Source organism: Anser anser (genome assembly GCF_964211835.1).
Source record: "Anser anser genome assembly, chromosome: 3".
Classification (NCBI taxonomy): domain Eukaryota; kingdom Metazoa; phylum Chordata; class Aves; order Anseriformes; family Anatidae; genus Anser; species Anser anser.
The window spans coordinates 98,662,021-98,682,253 of record NC_139722.1 but is presented as its reverse complement, the minus strand read 5'-3'; positions in this window follow the sequence as shown (position 1 = coordinate 98,682,253).

Below are 20,233 nucleotides of genomic sequence, written 5' to 3'. Positions count from 1 at the left end.
TTGCAGTTTTATGGGGTCAGCTCACAAAAATAAGGGTCAGACTTTTGTTAGAAGGTAAAATGCCTTTTTTTTTTAACAGGTTATCTTATCTCATTTCTTTCTTTTAATACAAGAAGATACTGCTACTGCAAGCAAAGTCTGAATTCTTATGCTTTCTCACCTATTTATGCCTATACAGCTACTGATGCTGATGAGGAAACCAAAAAAAAACCAAAAAAAAACCCTAGACTAACACCTAGCATCCCCCAGAAGGATGGTTATTTTTGCCTTTCAGAAAATTGTACCAGCACATAACGAAAGGCTGAGATCAAGGAAAGAGCCATTCAGTCACCAGAGAAAAAGGAAAGAAATTCAGGAATTCTTTAATAAAAATGCTTAGAAAAAAGAATGCACCTGAGAAAAATATCAGTAACTTGCACCAATTGCACATTTGAGAAAAGCAAAGGAAAGCAAGAGCTGCAGACCGCTCCTCCTTTTCCCCAATGACTAGTGGTATTTGATAGTACTCTACCATCATCACTTGACATTTTAACTGCTCCTTTTGTAACTCAGCTATTTGTGTATGCTCGGTATAAATTTGGGGCCACAGGCCAAGTAGATTAAATGCACAGAAACATGAATTCCACTCACATGTCTATTTGTTTGCCTCTTTTCCACCCTTGCAAAAAGTGGAAATCTTTGCAACTCTTACTTAACGTAAGCCCGCAATTGAGATTTATGGCTGAAAAGCCCATCAAAATTATATGGCTTTGTCAGACTAATAAAATAGCAGATGCTGGTTTAATGAGAAATGACTGCAAGTTTCTTGTGATATCACCTATATTGTTTGCTAGTATTACTTATCATAAGTATGAAAAACTCCTTTTAAAACGTCTAAACTTGCATCATCATACAGGCAAAGTTTCAGCTTTGAATAAGAACTGAAGGATTAGATTCTTTAATCAAAAGCTCTTTATTGTCACAGGCTACTTTGTGTTCTTGCATGGAATTTCTATAAACAAAATCTCCATAAATGCAACAAAAATGTGGATATGGATTGGACCTCCAAGCATCATCCAAACTCCTGCAACGAGGTACGACCATGCAAGTCTCAGCCAGCAGTGAGATCTTTTTATAAAACTCTCCAATGAACATAAGAATTTTGTAAACCATTTCAGACTCTCACCCGGTGAAATCATTGTCTTCATTGCATTTATTCTGTAGTTTATCTACACTGAATGTCATATTTAGATTTTGGGCCATCTCTTCAATTTCTGGGATTTACTGTGAACTCTCATTTATATAAAATGACTTCGAGAAGTGAACCCAGGACAGATGTTCATCTTGATTCCACTTGACAGTGCATCTTCACCCTCCCCCTCTCCATTTGGGCAGAGAAACAAATACTCCTTGCAAGTATACATTTGTTTCTCCTTCCCCTAAACCAGTTTGAGACATTACTAAAACAGTAACAAGCTCTAGACTACACTTTGTACTCCCTTATGTGGTCTTGTGGGACACTGTCAGAGCATCATTAAAGTTAACATATAATCTTCATGTCTTTATCCTTATGAACTAAGCAGGTGACCTCATTCAATGAAATGGTTTGAATAGATTTGTTCTCTTCAAATTCATGATAGCATTTCGTTTTGTTTTAAACCAAATTACCTTTTGAATACTTACAAACACATTTTAATCATTTCAGCATCTTTTCAGGATGCACAGATGTGTCCATGATTCCTCCCATCCTCCTTTTTCAAGCCTCTTCTCATTGGTGATGTAGATTGTGTTATGAAAATCCACTGGTACAGACAGTTACCTATTTTCAAATATGAAACCGTGTATTTCTGGAGCTTATTAAACACATGCTTTTTTGGATCAATTTTTCTAGACTTGTTCATTTTTTATGAACTGAGACAGCTCTTTTAATTGTCAATCTTAAAACTTAATCATGAATCTGGGAGTCAGATAACCAAAAAAATCCCAAACTCTGCCCTGAACAGAATAGAACATCTCAACTGCTGACGTCCCATAACCTCAGTAACAGTGAAAGACTAACCTCTGGACCAAAATATATATAAAAAGAAAAAAAAAAAAGGACAGATTCTCAGATTCTGAAGTTCATATATATTATCTGTAGCACTGAAGTGTCTCTAAACTCCGAGTTGAAAACACTTTCTTTGTACAAACCTGCGTGAATCCCTTTATCCCCCAAAAAGTGAAATTTAAACACAAAACACACAAAGGAAATATCATGCTATGGAAGAAGGGCAATTGAGGCATCAGCAAAAAAGAACAGAACTCCATATTCAGTATTGAGGCACTTAATATCATTGGGAATTAGGCACCTAAACACCTATGCAAATCTGGGGCTAAGTTAATTTACATTCTATTTATTTATTTTAAATCTCATTAAGCATTTTCAACATGTGTGAAACACAAGCATATGCTAAACCATGAGGATGTGGGAAGAAAGCGGTTGATTTGTAAAGTGTGGTAGCTACTGCAACTCTGAAATCTGTGTAGAAGAAAAGTATCTGGGGGTGTTGGTCGATGCTTGCCTGAACATGAGCCGGCAGTGTGCCCAGGTGGCCCAGAAGGCCAACGGCATCCTGGTTGTATCAGGAATGTTGTAGCCAGCAGGAGCAGGGAGGTGATCGTCCCCCAGTAGTCGGCTCTGGTGAGGCCGCACCTCGAGTGCTGTGTTCAGCTTTGGGCCCCTCACTACAAGAAGGACATCAAGGCCCTGGAGCATGTCCAGAGAAGGGCTACGAAGCTGGTGAGGGGTCTGGAGCACAAGTCCTGTGAGGAGTGGCTGAGGGAACTGGGGTTGTTTGGCCTGGAGAAGAGGAGGCTCAGGGGAGACCTCATTGCTCTCTGCAACTGCCTGAAAGGAAGGTGTGGGGAGCTGGGGGTCGGCCTCTTCTCACAGATAACTAGTGATAGGACTGGAGGGAATGGCCTCAAGTTGTGCCAGGGGAGGTTCAGGTTGGAAATGAGGAGACATTTCTTCTCAGAAAGAGCAGTCAGGCATTGGGACGGGTTGCCCAGGGAGGTGGTGGAGTCACCGTCCCTGGGGGTGTTCAAGGAGAGGTTGGACGTGGTGCTTAGGGACATGGTTTAGTGGGTGACATTGGTGGTAGGAGGATGGTTGGACCAGATGATCTTGGAGGGCTTTTCCAATCTTAATGATTCTATGATTCTTCCATAATGTAATTTCAAGAAGTTTTTTTGAAATTATCTGTCTTCAAGCTGATCATTTGAACTTAGTCAAGTTGTACTTTCTTTTGGCTCTGTTATATTACACTTTAAGGGTTGGTTATATTTTATTTAGCATTTAAATCATTCTCTTTGAAACTATAAAAATACTACTGACATCTAATAAGAAAAAAAACAGTACTCTCTTTAATCTTCTTCCTCTCTCACTTCCCACCCAAAGATGTATATGGTTTTGTCTTTTGTTTCTTTAAAAAACCAAAAATCAAACAGTAAATTCTACAATCAAAAAACTTAAAAACCTTACAATGGTGAGTAGCATCTTTATTTTAAATTGTTCACTTCGTTTTGAATATATGATTCTTACCATCATTTAGGCCAGCAAGTACAGAAACCTACTACAGTTGCAATGATACAGGTTGATGAGAGCAAAGTTGCTGCATATAACACAGTGGATGCCCAGCGTACTCACCCAGACAGACAGAAGTCAGGGAACACTAACCTGTTAGTAGGAGAAGCTCAACAAGGGCTTGCCATTTACCACCTTTGAGAAGCAATTGCCCTAATGGAACAAGAGCTGAGAGACATAAAATTCACATTGCTGTACTAGACTTGAGAATTGCCTATATACATTTGTACACACATATAAATTAATTTAAATTGCCATAAAATAGCATCCTTCTGATTGAAAAAATATGCTTAACCAATAACTGATTTTGGTAGTGGGGCACAAAGTAGGATCTCAGAGTTTCCCCTTGGATTTATTTGGAGCTGGTCAGTATTTTCATTAATAGCTTAGAAGATTCACTTTTGTCCTCTTATGATACGATCTTAAGATTTGAGGATGATTTCAAGTTATATCTGGAAGAGTTTTTAAAATCATTGTTATTAGAGAGTTTTGTGAGGGTGTTAAGCCAGTTATACTGCAAGAGCTTCTGATCAACAGCCTCTCGATAGCCACAATAGCATTAGGATAAACAGTGTCTACTGGATGGGTGGGATGACATCTTTTATTAGTTCGTCTTACAAACTGGCTCTGAAGAATATAAACCCTTCTCTGGGTCAATGCGCTTCATCTGCCTTCAGCAAAGAGATAAAATATTGAACTATCCTCTGTGATACTTCTATATTTAATGTTTCAGTTTGGATGATGTGCCGTGCCTGCTTTTGGAGCCAGTCTTGCTGTTGTCTGTGTGCTTTGCAACACACAGCAGTCTCAGAGCCCACAGGCTGGAGGCCTTTTGGATAAAATTGAACTGAGAGGTTCCAGAAGCATTTCAGTCACTGACAGGCACTCAAGTCTGTGATACCAGACTAGAACTGGGCCAGCATGAAACCTCTGAAAAACTCAGTTCAGACACCGGGGTTTCAGCTTGCTCTGTTTCCCTATCCAGATCCATTCTTAACATGCTGTGCTGCTCTCTGGTGTTAGCTTAGCTGTAACATCTTTCCATATTTTCCACAAATCTATTCTACTTATATTCTTATTGCTCCCAGTCTTATCCTTGATAAAATGCTTTCTGATTCCATTTGTATTTAAACTCCTGATAGTACTTTCTCTACATAATTTTTTCATATCAAAGTGCAATGTATTTTATTCATAAGTCACAGAGGCACCTGATTCTTTCATAATCTTAAGGAACTGTGACATTCTCTATGTCACAGTTTTAAAAGCAGCTCAGTTATTTGATGGTAGTGATCTTAATGCATTGGGTTTACGTGGCAAGGTTTTGATAGCAGGGGGCTGCAGTTGTGGCCTCTGTGAGAAGAGTCCAGAAGCTGCCCCATGTTAGATAAGAGCCAGTTTCAGCTGGGTCCAAATGAGACCTGCTGCTGGCCAGAGCTGAGCCAATGAGCGATGTTGTTTGTGTCTCTGTGAGAGTAGATTTAAGTAAAGGATAAAAAATAAAAATAAAAAAAATAAAAAATAACCAATCTGATAGCCTTCTATAATGGGATGACTAGCTGGGTAGATGAGGGGAGAGTGGTTGATGTGGTCTACCTTGACTTCAGCAAACCTTTTGATACTGTCTCCCATAAAGTCTTCAAAGACAAGGTCAGGAAATGTGGCCTAGATAAGTGGGCAGTGAGGTGGATTGAGACTTGGCATCACCTGCATCACCTGTGGGGAGGACATAGAAAAGGGTGGATGGGGAGAAGGTGTTTTTAGTTTGTTTTTAGTTTCTCATTGCTCTAGCTTGTTAGTAATAGGTAATAAATTACATTAATCTCCCTATGCTGAGTCTGTTTTGCCCATGATGATGATTGTTGGGTAATCTCCCTGTCCTTATCTCAACCCTTAAGCCATTTTCATCTTATTTTCTCTGCCTTTCCCTTTGAGGACGGAGAGTGAGAGAGTGGTTGTGGTGGAGCTCAGCTGCCCAGCTGAGTAAAACCACCACACTTAAAAAGACCAGTTTGGACTAGGAAGTTCAGGGAAAATGCAGTAATCTGCTAGCATAAAGCCAGGTAAAATAATTCTGTTGTCTACACCAGACCAGATTTGCTTATGTCGTGTACACATTTGCAACAATACTTAGAGCCATAGCACACATCAATAAAGTGAATTGTTCAATGGCAAGGGTTAATGCCTAAGAAGCTGCAAACATGCATTGTTTTCGGTCCAGATAAACTAGGGGAAGTTAACTAAAACAATACTTTACAGTGAGACACACTAATGCAGAAGGAAGCATCTCTAAAGTCAAAAACTCATAAACGAGTCCATGATCAGTTCAATCACTTATAAGCACGTTGCTATGAACAGAGAGTTGCACATAGCAAAAAATCTGGAAGCAGTAATATACTTAAATAATATTCCTCAAGTATTAAATTCTACAATATTTATGAGTATTTCTACTAGGATCTTAAAAGCGTAAGCTTTAACATCAAGCTTCTCTCAGCATTCAGTGCTGGGCTGAAAGCTGGAGTTAGTCCTCAGCTAGAATATCATATTTCCTGCATCATCTCTGACAAGTCACTTGGCAGACATTAATCCATGCAGATTGCTTATGTCTTCCCAAATGTTTGCACAGAGCAAGTCAAAAGCAGCACTGAGGGGATCTAGTGGCTACTACTTTTACAAATAAGGAGGGAACATGGGGATACAGAAGAAAAGAATGCTTGTAGAGTTATGTTAGTAATACCTGATAAAAACAGAAAGTTTACTGGACATCGTCCTTATGATTCATTTCAGCTTTTTCTGATTTTGTTTCTAGAATCAGCTCACCAAGGGACAGAACTGTAGAGGGTCACACCAGATTCCAGCAGATCCTATTTTCAATCAACTTGCACTGTTGTAAAGAACACTTGTAGATGAGTATAGAGGCCCTAGTTGTAGTGGGGTGCATGCTACAGTCCCTTGGTCCTGTCAAACTGGATAGAAATGTTCAGGTGGCCTTAAGTAATAGTTCCTTCCCCTGGACTATCTACGAAGCAATACAGAGAATCCTATCCTCTCCATCTGTAGGTGACAATTTGGAAAGCATACAAATTCAGTACTACACACAAATGTCACCATTTCAAATATTTCCATTTCAGGAGCACAGGCTGCATAAAATCAAACAAACAAAACAAACAAAAAAATCATGGAAATTGTTTCAACTAAAGTAATCCTGAAAATCCTACCCAAAACAACTTGCAAAAGACAATGGCAATAAAATACAAATTTTTAAGGGAATTGCACTGAATTAAATCTAAACACGGTAATGAAGAAATGGACCTACTCTAAAATTCTGAGAACACATCAAGGTATAGTTCGAAATTGGACTACGGAGTATTCCCAGGCAAGATCCACTGGCAGTAATGACCTGGAAAGACCATGAGAAACCCACAGTGGATGAATTGGCTAAACAACCCTGGCAATATGAAGAAAGTCTGTCCTCTTCCCTACAGGCTGGCGTCTCAGCTGTGGAGAAACTTTCTGCAGAGGTCCACCAACTTAGAGAGAATTGATTGTCCTCCCCACCTGTACAAACCAGCATCTCAGCTATCAGGGGTAAGCGTCCTTCTGCACAAGGAAGACGACAGAGTGGGTACACGCGCCGTGCCAGCCTGTGGTTTTAGCTACGTGACCATGGAGAGGACATGAGAAAATGGGATGGAAAATCTACCTGGACACTACAGGCACAGGGATGTGAGTTGCAAGGAAAAACAATCAGGAAAAAGGGGTTCTCTGAGAAACTTGCTGCTCCAACTTCCAGTGGGCAGTGCTCGGTCCCCAGATCTTTGGTGTGACTATGGTTAAAAAGGATTTCTAGTCAATAACAGTGGTTGAAAAAGTTCTGGATTAAGGCAGTGTGATTTAACACACAACACTGGGAATATTTCGAAAGAACTTTGAAAGTCAGGTCACCACGGAGGACATAATTCCTAAACAAGGCATTTTATGGGGAGGAAGTTCTATGGTGCACAGCATATCCTAAGCCACAGTTGGGATCTCAAGCTGTCATCTCAGCTTGGCTGGCTCTTAAAGTTGGAAGCATGCAGAAAAATGTTAAACAATGCGCTCCACACTTTTTAGCCCTCATGTCTAATCTGTGGTGGTTTGCAAAGGAGTTTTTGCCCTGACAGGAATGCATTAAAGTAGTTTTGTGGCAATGCAATGTATTTTTGGAAGTTGTCTTGCCCTCTTACACATCTGCAACCTCTTCCCTTCATCGAGAGGAGACATTATGAAGTTTGAAGCTACAAATCTCTTATGCAGAATATAAGCCCCACACAGTAAAGGTAGTTGTTCATCTTGGAGGGGGTACGTTTGAATCCAAAACTCATCTTTAGGACCGAAGCCAGACATTAAGCTCTTTAAGTTAACAGGAACATGAGTTCTTCCACCAGGAACACGATTCAACAGAGCAGTCAACCATTTCTTTAGTTTTGAAGATGCTGAAATGGACCCTGGGTTAAAAAGAACCAGTTCCCAGCCCGTCTCTAAAAACAGTTGCTTAGGGCTCAAATCTGAGTTTCCTTCCTGTTACATGAAGGTCCAAAGAGACTCATCCTCCCTTCTCAGTTGAGTTTGGTGCTGCCTAGTCTTAAGATTTTCAGTACTCAGTAGTGGACCTCAGACTCTCATATTTTGAGAGGGATTGCAGTCCCCTTAAATAATATGGGAATCCCATTTTTCTGTGGAAACTGGTAGATACTGGTGGCATTATCGTTACTTTCACTAAGTAGAAATGGTGAGAATGTGCTGTTCATAAAAGAAATGCTGTTTTCACAATATGCAAGTCAAAAGCCTTTAAATTACTAGAAGTTAGAATTTCAAGGAGATAACTTTAAGGAAAGAAATTATTGTTGGACATCTCCCCTTGAGCCCTCCATAGATTGGCTCCCTGAAGAAAAAGCGTGAAAGGTGTAATTATTAATAGTTTCTGAGGTAGGGTCAAGGGAAGATGTTTTTTCCCACTCGTTCACTCTCCTTTTCTTCTCCTCCAGTTATGGTAGCTGCAATGACCATTACAATTACTTTCTATTGCCACAAACGCAGAAATTCAATTTCAACAGCAGTATTTCAGCTTTTATGTTCTTATTTTGGTTATATTTGAGTTGTTCCCTACGTATTATGGGACACATAGCTTATTTCAAGAAAGCGTAACTTATATGATAAATATACATGAGAAAGGAAGTAAGAGTTCACAAACGAAGGAAAGCAATTTTTACATTTGCCATTTAATTGTCTGGAGGCTTTGGTAGGTAGACTAAGGTTTTCTTCGAGGTAGTTATTTGTGTAAATCCAGGCCCAAACACAAAGCAGTTAAAGGTTATTCCCAGCTACTGGCAGTCTGGGCACAACTCCCATACCACTGACCAATCACCAGGCCAGCTAGCAAAAAGAGTAGGTAAAAAAAAAATAGGCTAGAGAAACTGAAATACTTTGTTCTTCCCTCAAAACACAGATCAGTCACTGCCTCTCGGTGAAGTACATAAGTGAAAAACCCTGATTCTTGCCTTTTTCACTTAATAAACCTGAGCTGCACAGCTACGCCTTTCTGCAGAATACAACCTTGGGACAAGCAAATAAACATGAGGCTGCTGAGTGAGGAGGATTAGGAAATCCGGAGGATGAACACAAACGTGCAAGTGCCTCTCGCTGTCTCGCCCTAGCTGGGGAGAGGTGGGACATCAGAGTAGGAGTCTCTCTGCAGATTCAGAAGTGCAACAGAGTGCCTCGCTTACAATTTGCTGCTGTCAGCAAGCCAAGGTGGAAATAGTAGCAGGAGATGCCAGTAGTGCCCAAGGCATCTGCCATCCCCACCACTCTGGTTTGAGCTGCTGGTTACAGAAACCAGTGTCCTGCCGCAAAGGCTCACAATGCACCGTCAGTATTACTGCAGGATGAAAACACTGCTCCCATGACAGCAATAGAAGAGTCTCTTCACAGGAAGAAGCACAGAGATGCCATACCTGTGTGTCTGCGCTTAAAGCTATATTTAAGCCTGAAAAACACTATGGCTGAACGGTCATCCACTGCCTGTTCTGAAGCTGTTTTAACACTAAAAACATCTGAAGTTGTTCTCCAGGGAACAGTTCAATTAACAGTTCAGTGACACCTCAACTGCCCTGTGGAATACCTCTCATCCCAAGCTAGGATGACTGCAAAGTAAGTCTGTTTTGGTTTACCTCACTGATCTACATTCTGAGCATCTAAAACCTCCTTGTGAAAGGAAACCATCGCAACAGGAGAGACTTTTCTGGTGGCTGCCCTGTTAATCACTTGAACTACCTTTCCACAACACACACACACACAAAAATCAGTATTCGAATGCAAGAAAAAACTACACCTTACATTCATCTCAAATAATTAGTGTTTATTTAAAAATTGATATTGAACTGTATCAAAATAGAACCTCTTATAAGCGGGAAAGCATGGATATGAAGAGGAAGAGTTGATCAGTTATCACTGAGAAACGTGTAATAGAAGCTTCTCTCTCTCCCTCCAATCTAACATTTTCAAGAGGAGAAACTCATTAATGGGAACATGAAATCTACATGCAGCTCATAAAATATACAAGGACCTTTTTTTAAGTCACTGTTTTGCATACAGAATCTCAGCACAGCTCTGATACATCTTTGCAGCACTGCACCTAAGTTTTCCTCTGCAAGCAGTAGTTTTGGCAATAACATCTGATCTGAAAAAAACGCTGACATAACTCCGTACTTGGAGCATTTTCATTTTTATTCTTTTTAAAGCAGACATTAAGCCATTTCTGTATGTGAGGAACTTCTTCATAAAAAGCCCTGTTTTCCTTACCTCTACCAAACTGAAAGTCAGTAGCAGAGTTCAAAAACTCCTAGAAGACTTGCAATCACTGCATCATCCTGTAATACCTCTCCAAATTGTACCAGTTATAAATGCTATTAATCTCCTTACTCAGAAAGGATACATTACTTGCAAGGAATTGCTGTTTATTTATTGTATCTGTATTTGAGTTAATTATCAAATCAATTTTACTTTAGAAATATTGTCAAATATCCTTTATTGTTTACTCACAGCATACTACAGTTGCTATATTGTAGTCATATTAATAGCATTTGAAATCACTAGAATATTCATAACATGCAACACTGTACGCAAGAGGCATGCAAGTCCATAGCATATAGATTTTAAGTAATCAATTAAAAATAGCGTGAGCCATTCTATTGCACCCCTCTGGGTATCAGGAGCAGGATTCCCAATCTCCAATAAAAAAAAAAAAAAGCAATTTCCTGCAATTCAAGTCATATTTTATTGCTTACATTTTTATTTTTTTAGATGCATAAAAAAAGATGGACAGTGTTTACTAGTTTGTGTAAATACAAGACCACTAATATTCAAAAACAGAATTACATCTGATGTCTGGAAACATTTCAGACTAAAAACCAAAAATCAAACTGTAACACAACTCACATTGACTTTAGAGAAGCTGAGAAGACTCAGGGGCTTGAATACGTGCAACATTTTTAATTATAACTGGCAGCATAGATAGAAATGTTCACTATTTGTGTCCAGTTAAAGCATGAACTTATTGCCTTCATGACAACATAGAAGATATACGATGACCCCTTTGCTTTAGAAGTTGCAGACTGAAGTGATCTTAATTGTTTTTTTCCCCAGAAAACCAATGACTTCATGGCAAATGAAGGTGACCTTCAGCTGATATATCAAATGTAATTAACAATTTATTACACACTGAAAAATCCAAAACTTTACTGCTAGAGCAGTCCTTAATCGTGGTCAAGTCTTCACAGGTGGACTGTTTTGGGTCTGTTTGCCAGAAGTTCAGACCTTAAACTGTAACACTGAAAGGCTCTACACTTCAGTGACTTTCAGAACTGAACTCCTTTTCCCTTTGTACTAGTCAAACATGACTTAAGTTATGTATTTCACCTTGTATTTCTACGTCATTAACAAAAGAATGAAAGCATAAGTGCAAAGTAATACAATAAGAAAACAACATTTCATGAGGTGCTCATTCCTTGCTTGAGAATATCTAGAAACTCTCAAAACTGTGTTTGTAAAATTGTATCACCCTACAAAGGGTGATAACTCTACCTTTGATTTTTTCTGCTTTTTCATTCCTCCTCCCCTTCAAATTACAAGCAGCATCATTTTCTCTGCTTTCCGTAACAAGCAATACTTGGGAACAGACAAAATCTAGATGCTCTAATCAACAAATCAACATTATTTTGAACATGCCAAATGCACCACTATTTTCTAAGTCATTTGAAGCTCTCTTTTTTCATTTCAAACTTTGCATTTGTGGCTCTCAGAAACCTTCTGAAGTCCTCATATTTGCCTACCTTGTTTTTTGAAACCCTCCCCTTTTTTTAAAAAAATCTACTTTTTCTGAAGGCACACTATCCAATCCCCATCCCTAACCTCACCTGTAGAGAACTATACTTTTAGGTTACTTTCAGACACTTCCATTACACCAGGTCAAATAGCTTACATGAGTATTTTTCTTTACAATAACCCTTCACACCCAACTGCGTGTGGTTACCAAGCCCAGCCATTTAACATAACTTGGGAATAACTATTTGTTCTTGAAAGTACAGAGTATCTTCCTGATTCTACTATAAATTCCTACATCAATTAATAGCTCATGAGGTATAATACAAGTGAAACAGAAGATGAAAACACATTTGAAAACTAACATTAACTAACAGACTAAGTCAAAAAGTGAAAACTTGCATTTTAGTGGTTAGTTCCAATAAATAATACAAGAGTATTAGTTAAGATATAACAGATAAGTTACAGAATCTGGTTATTTTCAGCTTGCAAATTATTATTCTGTAGAACACTTGACTTTTAATTACTATTATTTAAAGAGAATTTGAAAGCTGTTACTAGTGTGCAACCCATACGTTCATCTTCCACGTAGTTTAAGATCTGCATAGAAATGTGCAGAAGGGAAGACTTTGTCACTGGCATACCACAATATGGACTAAAAACAGTGCAATGAAAGCAATGTCTGGTTTTGGCTAGGGCAGAGTTAATTTTCCTCCTAGTAGCTGGTAGGGTGCTGTGTTTGGAATTCAGGATGAGAATAATGTTGATACCACCCTGATGTTTTAATTGTTGCAGAGCAGTATTTACACCAGGCCAAGGACTTTTCGGCTTCTTGCTCTGTCCTGCCAGCGAGCAGGCTGGGGGTGCAGCAGGAGCTGGGAGGGGACAGACCCAGGGCAGCTGACCCAAACTGGCCAAAGGGGTATTCCATACCATCTGACGTCATGCTAAACAATATATAGGGGTGGCTGGCCGGGGTGGGGGGGCCGGCTGCTCGGGGATAGGCTGGGCATCGGTCAGCGGGTGGTGAGCAATTGCATTGTGCATCGTTTCTTTTGTGCACACTAGTATTATTAGCACTATTATTATTATTATTATTTTCCTTTCCTTCCTAATAAACTATCTTTATCTCAACCCCCCGGCTTTCATTTTTTTTCCAGTTTTCTCCCCCATCCTACAGAGGGATGGGCGAGTGAAGCGCTGAGGGCGAGTGAAGGGCTGTGTGGTGCTTGGCTGCCGGCCGGGTTAAACCACAACACAGAGTTAGGGGCTCATTCAGCAATGCTGCCTCTCAAAACGATCTCATCAAACATTGACCTGCCTTGTTAGAGAAAGACTCTAATCTCCAACTTCACTTTGCATCACTTACCACTTTTTTATTTTTCCTTTTTTTTTTTTTATTTCCTTAAGAAAGAAAAAAGGCAATGAATATTTTATTTCTTTTTTACTGCTGGAATAAGGACTCCTGATAATCAGACAAAACTGGAACCTACGCACCCCTAGCTAATTATGATATCTCTTTGGGTACACAGTATTTATTAGGCACTTCACCTCTGCTACATCTGAACTCCCGGTGTCTGACCAGATTGTGTTCCTCAGCTTTCACACTCCCAGCTACTACTGGGAGCTGTGGTCATCTCTTTTTTACATGCACTCAGGTCATATAACAGCATTAATTTCAGTTTTGTGGCGCATTTAAAAAGACAATTTTGTGAGGAAGAACTTGGTTACTGCTTCATCTTCCATAACTGAGATACACTTCCATACAACTGATATCAAATAGCATAACAGTAGGACACAAAAAAGTTCTCATCTCAGACGATCCAAAATTCTTGCAAATATTTGAGTTAAAAAAAAAATATTTAAGTCAAGTCTTCTGGAAAACCTATGCAATCCCTTTATTCCTCTACTGAATGACTCACTGCAACCAGCTCAAACACAAGCTGTCAGAAGCTTGACTTTACATGTACCACTGAAGACTTGCATAGCAGGTCCATCACTAAAGAACTGAATGCAGGTGCTGGTTAGCATATAGGCCAAAGTCCTTAGCAAGCAGATCTTCCATCACCAGAAGGCACAAGGAACCTTAAGACATTCTTCACTCGTTTGTTTTCCACTTTGACTTGCATCCTTCACTATCAACTCTTGAAGATCTGCCGATAAAACCAGTGTACGTGACAACGGTCCTTTAAGAATGCCAGTGATATTCCACTGTCACTGACATCCTGCATTACCAGCTAGTACTCCTCAGGACTCCCTTTCTGTCATCAGTCACCGAACAGGAGGAAGGACATTTCACTTACCCTGTGAAATCCCATGACAGAGCAACTCCATTGGGACTGGAATCCTCACATGCCCCTCTCTGCTTCTTACACTTTAGCATGTTGTCAGCCTGCAGGATTGAGAGCAGTGTAGAGCTTTTTTCGTTAATGGAGCAAAGATTACTGGGCAGAAATTACAAGGCATGTTACTGACCAATTTTGTCTCAGATATGAGCATCGTTCACTGGCAGAACCAGATAAAACTCAAAAGTTTCTCATCTGCTGCAGCCGCAGGGTTTCATGGCAATGACAAACTTCCCTAGATCCACGGTCCCAGAAAAATTAGGGAAGGAGTGTGGCAAAGCATTTCACAACCCCCCCCTGAAACTAGAGAACCTCTGTAAATACTCATTGTGCAAGGAAGGGTGCTCTTCAGTCACTCAATTAACAATACATCTCGTTCCCTTTCAAAGATGATATAAATCTTCCTATTTTGGGGACAGAGGTCTGGAATATTTATCCCTGAGAGCAGGAAGCATTTATGAGTTTGTCTGCACTCCTCTTTTCCTCAGGGAGCCCTTTCAGCACCTGGGGCTGCGGAGGGACACAATGGCCACCTGTAAGATCGGTGGTTCTGCAGCATTAGAGGAAACCTAAGCTATGCGGAGTCAAACTGGCATATTACTAGAGTAACTGTACTACTGACTGGGAAAAATGTCAAGCAGCAGATAATCTATGTTCAAAAGAGAGGTAGGTTGGTTTTTTATTTTTTTTTTAATTACTTATTTTTCCCAAACATACTAGGCCTACAGGTGGCGGAAAAGCAGCAGTAAGGCTACCTACAGAGCCACCTCTACTGACCCTCTATATTTACAGATTCAAACAGCATCCAGACTCAATCTGAAAACTGTTAGTGAGCTTTCAGGACTCTTGCAGGCCTGCTCACTTCTAGCTGCATCCTTCTCTGCAGCTGTCACCCTACATGGGATAATTCCAGAACTGGTTTACACTTTTTCTTATATCCACTTTCTTGCTACTGTTTACATGCCTAGAAGCTTTGTGAAGAAAACTAGGATAATAGTTCAGCACACTCATGGCATAGTTAGCACAGATAACCTTATAGCTAGGTTGAAAGTTGTTCTGAAAGCAGGGACTTAGGTGGCTACAAGCTGGCTGGTGATCATAGAATGGCCCAGGTTGGAGTGGACCTAAAAGATCACCTAGCTCCAACCCCCCTGCCATAGGCAGGGATGACTGACACTCACTAGATCAGGTTGCCCAGGGCCTCACCTGAACTGGTCTTGAACATCTCCAGGGATGGGGCAACCACAACCTCTCTAGGCAACCTGTTCCAGTGTCTCACTGATTAAAAAATAAATAACAAAATTACACTTAAGATGGTAAACATAGGATGACCATGGGAGATCACTTTCAACTCTACTGTGCTTGACCAATTGCAGCATAGACCTCCAGTCACAAAAGGTTAGTGAAAATCCTGAATCTTTGAAAATCTTTGAATGTCCATCCTTTACTGGATGCAGGGGGGAACGTGACTACTGAGGATAAGAAAAAGTCTGAGGTTCTTAATGCCTTCTTTACATCTGTCCTTATTAGCCAGACCACTTATCCTCGGGGTACTCAGCCTTCTGACCTGGAAGTCTGGGATGAGGAGCAGAACAACTCTCCCACAATTCAGGTGGAAACAGTTGGAGACATGCTGCTCCACCTGGACTGTCAGAAGTCCTTGGGGCCAGATGGGATCCACCGGAGGGTGCTGAGGGAGGGAGGTGGCAGATGTGATTGCTGGGCCACTTTCCATCATCTATCAGAAGTCATGGTCATCTGGAGAGGTCCCAGATGACTGAAGACTTGCCAACGTGACGCCCATCTATAAGAAGGGCTGTAAGGAGGACCTGGGGAACTACAGGGCTGTCAGCCTGACCTCGGTGCCAGGAAAGGTGATGGAACAGCTCTTCTTGAGTGCAGTCATGCAGCATATGTGGGACAACCAGGGGATCAGGCCCAGCCAGCATGGCTTCATGAAAGGCAAGTCCTGCCTGACCTCCTCATCTCCTTCTATGACCAGGTGGCCCACATGGTGGGTGAGGGAAAGCCCGTTGATGTAGTCTACCCAGACTTCAGCAAGGCCTTTGACACAGTCTCCCACAGTATTCTCCTGGAGAAGCTGGCAGCCCATGGCTTGGGCAGGTACACTCTGTGCTGGGTTAAAAACTGGCTGGACGGCCGGGCCCAGAGAGTGGTGAATGGAGTGAAATCCAGCTGGTGATCGGTCACCAGTGGTGTTCCCCAGGGGTTGGTGTTGAGCCCATCCTCTTTAATATTAAATATTGATGATTTGGATGAGGGAATTGAGTGCACCCTCAGTAAGTTTGCAGATGACACCAAGTTGGGGGGAAGTGTCGATCTGCCGGAGGTTAGGAAGGCCCTGCAGAGGGACCTGGACAGGTTGGGTCGATGGGCAGAGGCCAATGGGATGAGGTTCAACATGGCCAAGTGCCAGGTCCTGCACTTTGGCCACACCAACCCCATGCAGTGCTACAGGCTTGGGGCAGAGTAGCTGGAAAGCTGTGCAGAGGAAAAGGATCTGGGGGTGCTGGTTGATGCTCGCCTCAACATGAGCCGGCAGTGTGCCCAGGTGGCCCAGAAGGCCAACGGCATCCTGGCTCGTGTCAGGGACAGTGCAGCCAGCAGGAGCAGGGAGGTGATCGTCCCCCTGTACTCGGCTCTGGTGAGGCCGCACCTCGAGTGCTGTGTTCAGCTTTGGGCCCCTCACTACAAGAAGGACATCGAGGCCCTGGAGCGTGTCCAGAGAAGGGCTACGAAGCTGCTGAGGGGCCTGGAGCACAAGTCCTGTGAGGAGCGGCTGAGGGAACCGGGGTTGTTTGGTCTGGAGAAGAGGAGGCTCAGGGGAGACCTCATTGCTCTCTACAGCTGCCTGAAAGGAAGGTGTGGGGAGCTGGGGGTCGGCCTCTTCTTGCAGATACTGCAATAAGAGTAGAAGGAATGGCCTCAGGTTTAGGGTGGGAATGAGGAGACATTTCTTCTCAGGAAGAGCAGTCAGGCACTGGAACAGGTTGAGCAGGGAGGTGGTGGCATCACAGTCTCTGGGGGTGTTCAAGGAAAGGTTGGATGTAGTGCTTAGGGGGCAAGAGTGGTGGTATGGTGATGATCTGGGAGGTCTTTCCCAACCCTAAGGATTCTGTGAAAATGTCACACGGGTAACAGCTCTAATAACAGGCTGGGAAGACAGGAGAAGGTCCCCATAACTCAGAACGACTGCAAAATTAAGCACATCCATAGAAAACTTTCAGCTTACAGCTGACAGCTACAACACCTACAGTAGCACTGTATTTCACCTGTAGTAGTTGCTCAACATCTTTGCCATTTAACAGTTTACCAAGGTAGGACACCAGATGAAGAATAATCATTGAGTAAAATTCAGGACACCAAACTCTAGAAAAAATTAGATAAGGCATTTTTGTAATGACTGAGTACAACTGGGATCCATTTATAAAATGGAGGTAGTTTTACAGAACTCCTTGATTTTTGGAATCACTGTGATGATTACTCCCTGTGAAGAAAGTGTTGATTACCAGATAACATGCAGGCATTAATCCTGGGACTAAGATTTTGCTGAGCTTTCACAGAATTTAGGACTACACCTCTATTTGATATTTTAGACAATTACAGCAAGCTACATTAACATTTTTTTTCCCTTTAAATTAAGATTATAAACCCAAATAAACTTTAATATATTGCCAGTCACTATATATGAATTTCATCAGTCTTAGGTTACCATCCCTGAAGAAGTGAAGTAAAATACTTCACCCTTGTCAGGCATTCGTTTGGGATGATTTAAAGAAACACTTTTGAATGTGTAAAAGTAGTAATATGCTGTGACAGTTAACAAATTTACTTTTCTCTTCATTAAGACTCTCCTAGATAGCACGTAATTTAGGATTATTTAATCCTCATTGTTTCCGTATCCCAAAGTCACCCCTTAAGATAAATCACTTAAGTGAACGTTAGCCAGTTCTTCAAGTGCTATACACTGGCTCCAGTTTCACTGAAATCACCGACTCTTTTCCCTTTTCATTTTCTATCAAAAACCCAATGGTGATAGCCTATGTGGTCAGGTAAATATAGTCCCTTTAAGAAATGTTAGTCTCAGTACAAAGTCAGTTTGGAAAATTTTCTCCTTGCTCCCCAACAGCCCAGTCTTGTTCACCAACTAAAAAGATGGGGCATATTTGCAAGCATTATATGACTCTTGTTGAGATACCCTGGCAAGCAACATTTAGCACTGTAACTGAGCATACTTAACCATTTTCAGAAGAGAATATTTCAAGTGTCGATAATCACCGGCTTGATCAGTCACAGACAACTTTTCTACTTTTGTAATATACAACTTTAAAAAATAGGTATCATGCATCTCTCGACACTGATGGACAGACTTCATAATACTGCTCAGGAATTTAAATCAGAAATTTTTAACTTGTTGCCAAAATGCTATCCCAGTTATAGCAGACTATTAACTAGCAATAATTTTACTTGAAAAAAATTTTTAAATTAACTTACAGTTGGTGCCAAACTTGACACTAACATCAATGTTTGACAAAGCTGGATTAACCCATTATTGCTTTTAAAAAAGTCAGTTTGGGGGCAGCTAAGACTGCATAAAACAGGTAAAGGACATAGAATGTTGTATTATAGTGTGTTTTTGGTTGTTTTTTTTATATATATAAAAAACAAACTTCCATCTTCCTGCAACCAAAACCACTTAACATGTTCTATATACATACACAACACACAGAACTTATGTTTTACCAGTACTGTGTTGGCATCGCATTTTTACTTCAGCTCATGGTGAACAAAGATGACATAAGACTAAGCTGAAGAGCTGAATAAATAAAGCAACTAAAATCAGTATGTAAACTACAAAAAAAATAAAATAAATTAAAGCCAGCCTGCAGAATAACTAGCTTCCAAGCTGCCAGAGACAGAACAACCAAGATTTAACACCTTACAGGAAAGATACCCTAAACATTTCACTGAAGAAAAAGCTGAAGAGAACCAACCTCACTGGCAGAAACACTAGAAAAATACCCTTATTGTATTCAGCTGACAAGATCCTCTTTTCATTAAGGGCTTAAAAGACTTCCAAATGAGAAATTACATGCCATAGTATCACACGTTTGCATCACCATGAAGTTGTCTCCTCTCTCCTTAAGTACAGGCTTCAAGAAAACAGGAGACAGACCCAGGCTCTCCCAGAGCCAGACAGCAAGTCATAAGGATCGCTGGCAGCAGAGAGGAAAGGTATCTTCCCGTGTAGCGTGAAGTATAACTTGAATCGCAGTTCTGGATTTGGGCCTGCTGCTGTAGACAGATACCTGGCCATTTAGGCTACAGTCAGAAGTAATTGAGTACGGTGCCGGTGCACGTCATTATCGTGTTGGTTGCAGAATGACTTAATCTTGCTAGCCTGGTTGGCTAACACTGATGTTTCAGACTGCAGTTTTTCACAGCCACTAGTTAAGAGCTGCCGCAGTTTACACACTGTCATGCAACAGGTGTACCCTGAAGCATGAAACTGCCACAGTGAACACAGCCTGACTGCATCTTTCACAACTGTGGAGAAACATCAAGTCCATAAAAACACGGCAAGAGAGCAAGAAATGGGAGTTCAAAACAATGTTGATTAAGATGTACCAGGCAAATTAGAAGAGGATAAGAACTGGTGCTTTCTGAATAAAAAAGCAACAGCAAAACAACACAGCTTTTAGTAGCCTAAATCAAGAACATTTTAACAGCTACTTGCAATATTCTGCTTTAAGACAAATTGAAACCGTTCTTATTAATGTACAGAAAGCTATACTAATCTTTCATGGTAGATTTTTTTTTATTACTAGTATTGAAAATAAGTAATTAACATAAAAGCAACAAGAGAAAGTTGGACTAACTGTAGTTATTTTATCCCTAGTTTTTG